The following is an 8,360-nucleotide window of genomic DNA, read 5'->3' on the forward strand; positions in this document are numbered from 1 at the left end:
ACGGTACAATGATTTGTACAGGAGGCAATCGAAATTGAGGACACTTATCTGGTGTTACTTGCGCAAATGTAAGCCTTTGACATATTAATTATTTATTAAAATACTAAAATGTATGTAATGTTAAATAGAAAACAATTTATAATGTTTTTAGTCGTACAAATTTCATTACATGGACATGGAACCCAAAATTTTTCTTTATTGATTTAGAAATAACATGTCATTTTCAACAACTATCTAATTTACTTCTATTATCTAATTGGATTCAATCTCTTGCTGAAAAGCATATCTAGATATGCTCAGAAACTGCTGATTGGTTGCTGCACATAGAGGTCTTGTGTGATTGGCTCACACATGTGCATTGCTATTTCTTCAACAAAGGATATCTAAAGAATTGAGCATATTAGATAATAGAAGTAAATTGGAAAGTTGTTTACAATTGATTGGCCTATCTGAATCCTGAAAGTTTAATTTTGAATAGACTGTTCCTTTAATACTTATGTATTTGAGAGTTGTTTCAAAAGTTAACAAATTTAAAAAGATATAGTCATGTAATTGTGAGGTTAAACAGTAGACACTGTCTCCCTTGAAGAATGATAACATTTTTAAGTATGTCTGTTTCTTTCTTTTATCTATTTATACTGTATTATAAGCGTCAACAAAGACGACTGTGTTTAGATGTTTGTAAACACAAAGATTTCTTGGTGTGAACATATGTTGTGAACATACTATAATAAAATTATTTGAAAGAGATTAGAAGAAAAAAAAAAGATTACACTTCTTGAAATGATTATTTAATCTATACTCTTTCAACCATTGCAAATATGGTATGTTCAAAAAAACATATGTTCACAATAACAAATAAATGTTTTTTAAAAAAATTGTATTTCATATGATTTAAAACAATAGAATATACATCCATAATTGAAAATTATTGTTTTAAATTTTTATATAGTTAAAAACCGTAGAGCGCCAAGATATCTGTGTCCAATAGATGAAAACTCTTTGAGTTCTGGTGGAGAGTCTTTTATAAAAAGTATCAATTATATGTTAGATTATATGAATACATCATTAACCCCTTAATGACCGGACCATTTTTCAATTTTCTTACCCTTAATGACAATGGCTATTTTTACATTTCTGCAGTGTTTGTGTTTAGATGTAATTTTCCTCTTACTCATTTACTGTACCCACACATATTATATACCGTTTTTCTCGCCATTAAATGGACTTTCTAAAGATACCATTATTTTCATCATATCTTATAATTTACTATAAAAAAATGTAAAATATGAGGAAAAAATTGAAAAAAAACACACTTTTTCTAACTTTGACCCCCAAAATCTGTTACACATCTACAACCACCAAAAAAAAAACATTCTAAATAGTTTCTAAATTTTGTCCTGAGTTTAGAAATATCCAATGTTTACATGTTCTTTGCTTTTTTTGCAAGTTATAGGGCCATAAATACAAGTAGCGCTTTGCTATTTCCAAACCACTTTTTTCCAGAATTAGCGCTAGTTACATTGGAACACTGATATCTTTCAGGAATACCTGAATATCCCTTGACATGTATATATTTATATTTAGAAGACATCCCAAAGTATTGATCTAGGCCCATTTTGGTATATTTCATGCCACCATTTCACCGCCAAATACGATCAAATAAAAAAAAAAACTTAAATTTTTCACAATTTTAGGTTTCTCACTGAAATTATTTACAAACAGCTTGTGCAATTATGGCACAAATGGTTGTAAATGCTTCTCTGTGATCCCCTTTGTTCAGAAATAGCAGACATATATGGCTTTGGCGTTGCTTTTTGGTAATAATAAGGCCGTTTAATACTGCTGCGCACCACACTTGTAATATGCCCAGCAGTTAAGGCGTTAATTAGGTAGCTTGTAGGGTTAATTTTTAGCTTTAGCGTAGAGATCAGCCTCCCACCTGACACATCCCACCCCCTGAACCACCCCCTGACCCCCTTCAAACAGCTCTCTTCCCTCCCCCACCTCACAATTGTCACCGCCATCTTAAGTACTGGCAGAAAGTCTGCCAGTACTGAAATAAAAATAATTTATTATTATTTTTTTAATTTTTTCATACAGTCTGCAGTGATGGATCCCCCCTTCACCACAACCTCCCTGATCCCCCCCAATACATCTCTCTAAACCTCCCCCTCTAACTATTTGCCGCCATCTTGGGTACTGGCAGCTGTCTGCCAGTACCCAATTTGCCCCCCAAAATATTTTTTTTTTTACTTTTTTATATGTAATACTTGTTTTCTGTAGTGTAGCTGGCCCCCCTAAACGATCTACATCCCTCCCCCTCCCAGATCCCTTACTAAAGAGCTAAGATCCCCCTGCTTCCACATTGGTCTTTTTTTTTTTATTTCATTTTCGGCATTCATTTTCGGCATCCGCCCCCCTCCCCCCCGGCCGCAAACGCCGCTCCGGGATAAAACAGAAAAAGAAGTAAGATCGCTTTGGGAAATAAACTGAGGGTAATACATATAAAGGCTGCTCCCACTAACCAACGAAATTGTTAGTACAGAGTGGCCCTTTCTGCATCGGTATGTAAAATAGGGAATTGCAGTGATGCCTCAATATTGAGGCATCACTACAATCCCTTGGAAGCAGCTGGAAGCAATCGTGATCGCTTCCAGCACTTCAGACAACAGAGGACGTACCAGGTACGTCAATTGTCACTAAGGGAGTTTTTTCCTATGACGTACCTGGTACGTCCTCTGTCATTAAGGGGTTAAAATAAAATAACACTTTTTTTTTTAAAGTCAGACGAAGGCAACAACGTTGGGCTAGGCCAATTGTGTACAACGATTCCAATGAGGAAGAAGATGTTCAAATTCAAAATTTGGAAGGTAAACATAATTTTAATATTTAATTTTGCATTGGTAATTTAAATTATTTATAAATTAACAATAACATTTGTTGGATACATTTCAGATGAAGCAGAAATTCAGGGGGAGGATTCCAATCAAGATGGACAGGACAATAATATTAACGAGGAGAGACAAGAGGCTCAAGATTTTGAGTATGAAGAACAAGTGCTTGTGCAGGAAGAAGATTTAGAACATAGTAAATAATAATATAGAAAACGAATACTACAATTTTAGGGTACTAGCATCCAAAAGAAATATATTTTAAGCACCTATTTTTTTAAATTAATTAAATTACAAATAGCTCATGATTTTATTCGTATTAATGTTATATATATATACACACACACACGGATACATATTTGTATAGATATATAGTTAAATGCTAGATATGTGAAAAAAGTATATATATATATATATATATATATATATATATATATATATACAAAAGGTAGTAAATTATATAATGTCATTTTTCACAGCTATGCAAGAAGAAGCAGTGGCCAGAGAGATCCTGGATCTAAACGAATCCAATGATTCTTCAAATACCATCAATTATGACTGGGGTGAGTATATCAGACATGTGTTGTATAAATGGAGTTAAAATGCTGATTAATAACCATAATCCTTATTTTTTACAGTTCCTGAAGATCAAAACATTTTGATTAATAAAAAACAATTATTGGAGGTGTTAATTAAAGCTGAAAAAGGACTCAAGGAGAACTACTCAACATTGCATGCAATGCGGCATAAAATTGAAAAAATGTGAAATTATAATAATATTTTTATGAATGTGAACAGCCAATAGAATGCGAGCTCAATCTGATTGGCTGATTGGATCAGCCAATTGGATTGAACTTGAATCTGATTGGCTGATTGAATCAGCCAATCAGATTTTCTTACCTTAATTCCGATTGGCTGATAGAATCCTATCAGCCAATCGGAATTCGACGGACGCCATCTTGGATGGCGTCATTTAAAGGAAACTTCATTCGTCTTTCAGTCGTCGGGCCAGCTGGATGTTCCGCGTCGGAGGTCCGAAGAAAGAAGATTGAAGATGCCAATTGGAGGAAAACTTCGCCCCGATGGAGGACCTCTTCTTTGCCGCTTGGATGAAGACATCGCCGGATGGAAGACTTCTTCTTTGCCGCTTGGATGAAGACATTGCCGGATGGAAGACTTTTTCTTTGCCGCTTGGATGAAGACATCGCCCGGATTGGATGAAGAGTTCGGCCCGGCTGGGTGAAGACGACTCAAGGTAGGGAGATCTTCTGGGGCTTAGTGTTAGGTTTGTTTAAGGGGGGTTTGGGTGGGTTTAGAGTAGGGGTATGTGGGTGGTGGGTTGTAATGTTGGGGGGTGGTATTGTGAGTTTTTTTTACAGGCAAAAGAGCTGATTACTTTGGGGCATGCCCTGCAAAAGGCCCTTTTAAGGGCTGGTAATAGAGCTGTTAACTTTGTAATTTAGAATAGGGTAGGGACATTTTTTTATTTTGGGGGGCTTTATTATTTTATTAGGGGGCTTAGAATAGGTGTAATTAGCTTAAAATTCTTGTAATCTTTTTTAATTTTTTGTAATTTAGTGGGTTTTTTTTTGTAATTTAGTTTAGTGTATTTAATTGTATTTTAGTTTAGATATTTGTAGTTTATTTAATTAATTTATTGATAGTGTAGGTGTATTTGTAACTTAGGTTAGGATTTATTTTACAGGTAAATTGGTAATTATTTTAACTAGGTAGCTATTAAATAGTTATTAACTATTTAATAGCTATTGTACCTAGTTAAAATAAATACCAAGTTACTGGTAAAATAAATATAAACCCTAAAATAGCTACAATGTAATTATTAATTATATTGTAGCTATCTTAGGGTTTATTTTATAGGTAAGTATTTAGATTTAAATAGTAATATTTTAATTAATAATATTAATATTAATTAGATTTATTTTAATAATAATTTAGTTAGGGGTGTTAGAGTTAGATAGGGTTATTATACTTAATATATATATAATATAATAACGATATTAACTATATTAACCCTAATATAATTAGGGTTAATATAGTTAATATATATAATATAATAACTATATTAACTATATTAACCCTAATATAATTAGGGTTAATATAGTTAATATAGATGGCGACGGTGTAGGGGGATGAGATTAGGGGGTAATACATTTATTATAGGTGGCGGCGGTATAGGGGGATTTAGATTATAGGCAAAAGAGCTGATTACTTTGTGACAATGCCCCGCCAAAAGCCCTTTTAAGGGCTGGAAAAAGAGCTGATTACTTTGGGGCAAAGCCCCGCAAAACGCCCTTTTAAGGGCTGGCAATAGAGCTGTTTACTTTGGGGTAATGCCACGCAAAAAGCCCTTTTCAGGGCTATTTGTAGGGTTAGACTTAGGTTTAGTGGTAGGGATAGTTTAGTATTTTAGGGGTTAATTAATTTAATATAGGTGGTGGCGGTGTAGGGGGATTAAATTAGGGGTTAATAATTTTAATATAGCTGGCAGCGGGGTAGGGGGATTAGATTAGGGGTTAATAATTTTAATATAGCTGGCGGCGGGGTAGGAGCTCACATTAGGGGGTAGTTAATGTAGCTGGCGGCGGTGTAAGGGGCTCACATTAGGGGGTAGTTAATGTAGCTGGCGGCGGTGTAAGGGGCTCACATTAGGGGGTAGTTAATGTAGCTGGCGGCGGGGTCTGGGAGCGGTGGTTTAGGGGTTAATAACTTTATTAGGTGCGGCGGGGTCCGGGAGCGGCGGTTTAGGGGTTAATATATTTTTATTGTTAGGAGTGAGAGGGGGGATAGCGGATAGAGGGGTATACGTGTCGGGCTATGTTTGGGAGGCGTGTTAGTACGGGTGATTTAATAACTTAGTCAGGTTTTGTAGGCGCTGGCAGTTTCTAAAGTGCCGTAAGTCACTGGCGACTCCAGAAATTTGTACTTACGCAGATTTCTGGACATCGCTGGTTTATCAGACTTACGGCACTTTAGCATCTGACGGCGCTGTATATGGGATAGCTCGAGTTGCAAGCTGAAACTACGGGCAGCGGGGGTTCCCTCGCTTGCGCCGCAAACTATGATCTATATCGGATCGCGCCCCAGGTGAGCAATTTACAAAAACATAGATAAACAGATATAGCTTTTATTAGATGCATTATTATATATTAAAAATTATTATTTAAAAAACAAAATGCATATATGTCAATTCAAATTTTGGCTGTAATGCAAGGAAGATTTGATTATAATGCAATTAACAATTTCTAAAAAATAATAATTAGCATTATCAAATTCTTGATTTTCAAGAATTTTGGTATTAAAAAATATGGATTTAAAAGTGCAAACATTAATAGAAACAACAGATTTGTAATAAACATTTATTGAATCGGAATAGTCGACATTCAAAGCTGTTTTAATGATAAATAAGGCGCATTGTAAAAAATTACGGCAAAATTTATCATTAATCCACTGCATCTCAACAATGGAAATCAGTGTTAAAATACTACCGGTTTAATGATAAATATTGGCGCACATGTGCGCCTTTCCAAGGGCGAGATGAGGAGAACTGATAGGAGAATTGAAAGTCGTATTTCTAAAAATAATGATAAATAGAGCCCTTTAAAGTGAATGTAAATTTTGATGCTAAAGTACCCGGTTTTTAAAACTTTGATTAAAAACAGGGGCACTTTAATTCATAAAAAGTTTCATTTCACTCCTGTTGCCTTTTAATCTTCACACAAGCTCCAGCTTCCTCCACCCGTTTCAAAGTCTCTTCCTGGGTCTAAAATTAGGCATCCGGCTTCCTCCAATCACAGCTGTGAATCAGACACTGAATCCCACGGGGGGGAAACTGTGATTGGAGGATGACCTATCAATCATTTCTGACATCAGAAATGGCTTGTGAGACCGGAGGAAGCTGGAGCTGCTGTGAAGTTTAAAAGTTTTTTTGTCACAACAGGAGTGAAATGTAAATTTTGATGAATTAAAGTGCCCCTGTTTTTAATCAAAGTTTTAAAAACCGGGCACTTTAGCATCAAAATTTACATTCAGTTTAACTTATCAAAAATAGAGTATAATTGGTGAACATACATCCATTATTAAAATTACAGGGAATCAAGCAGTCATAAAATATTATGTCACTTTATTAAATAAACTACAAAATCCATCTGTGATGAGAGCAGGATGTGATGTCACTAGTTTGGGGGCGGGGCTTAGGTCCGGTGTCTGTGTCGCAGTTAGTTTAGTACAATCAACCTGACTAGATGTGTATTGCTATGCTCTGCAATAAAATAGAGTTGTACCATAATTGCTGTGTCCTGCATATGTCCTGCATCTCATGACATGGTGTCAGAAGTTCTGGACTGCGCTTCTGTTCCTGATCGACTGCAATGTCAAAGTTTACCCCACCTGAGCCTTTTGACTTTTCTCAGCCTGCAGCTTGGCCCACATGGCGTCAGCGGTTTCAGCGCTTCAGGATTGCATCCAAACTGAACAAGGAGAGTGGTGAAGTACAAGTTAATTCTCTTTTATACTCTATGGGGAAAGATGTGGAGCCAGTGTTCAATGCTTTTACTTTCCAAGAAGGGGAAGAATTTAACTTTGATATAGTTATGGATAAACTCAGTGCCCACTTTGTGCCGAAAAGAAATGTGATTCATGAGAGAGCTTGTTTTCACAAACGTAATCAGCGTGTGGGAGAATCTGTGGAGTCATTTGTGCACAGCCTGTATGAATTAGCTGAATTCTGTGAGTTTGGTGTTGCTAAAGAAGAGCAAATCAGAGACAGAATAGTTATTGGAATTGCAGATGCTGAAGTCTCACTGAAGCTGCAGTTAGAGTCTGATTTAACGTTAGACGGGGCTATTAGGATGGACCGCCAGAGTGAACTGGTGAAAAAGCAAAGTGCTGATCTGAAAAATGCAAGTGAAAGGCACAGTGTGAGCGGTAGATCTAAAGTATTGGAAAGGCCTAGAAATGGATGGGCGCAACATGCCCGATGCACGCGGTGCTACCGTGCTCATGATCAGAGTGTTATATGCCCGGCCAGGGAAAAAAGATGCAGAAAATGTAACAGAATGGGCCATTTTGAAGTGGTGTGTAGAACTGAATACATTAAGGAGATGCAGGTGGACGGTGACCAGGAGGGTCAGGAAGTGTCTTTTGTGGGGTCCGTTGTGGAACGGCCAAGCTCAGAGGAAGATTGGAAAGTTACTTTTACTGTAATGGGAGACAAAGTTGATTTTAAGATTGACACAGGAGCAGATATCACTGTAATGTCTTTTGCTGAATTTATGAAACTGCCTCGACAGCCCCAGCTGGCGAAGGTTACTACAAATGTCCATAGTCCTGGTGGCCGCATTGATTGTGCGGGGAAATTTCTTGCCAGCTGTGAGTACAAGCAAAGAAAGTTCACCATGTGGGTGCATGTGAATCGAGGTCAGTGTGTTAACAATTTATTGCTTTAAA

Source organism: Bombina bombina, chromosome 2, assembly GCF_027579735.1.
Source record: "Bombina bombina isolate aBomBom1 chromosome 2, aBomBom1.pri, whole genome shotgun sequence".
NCBI lineage: Eukaryota > Metazoa > Chordata > Amphibia > Anura > Bombinatoridae > Bombina > Bombina bombina.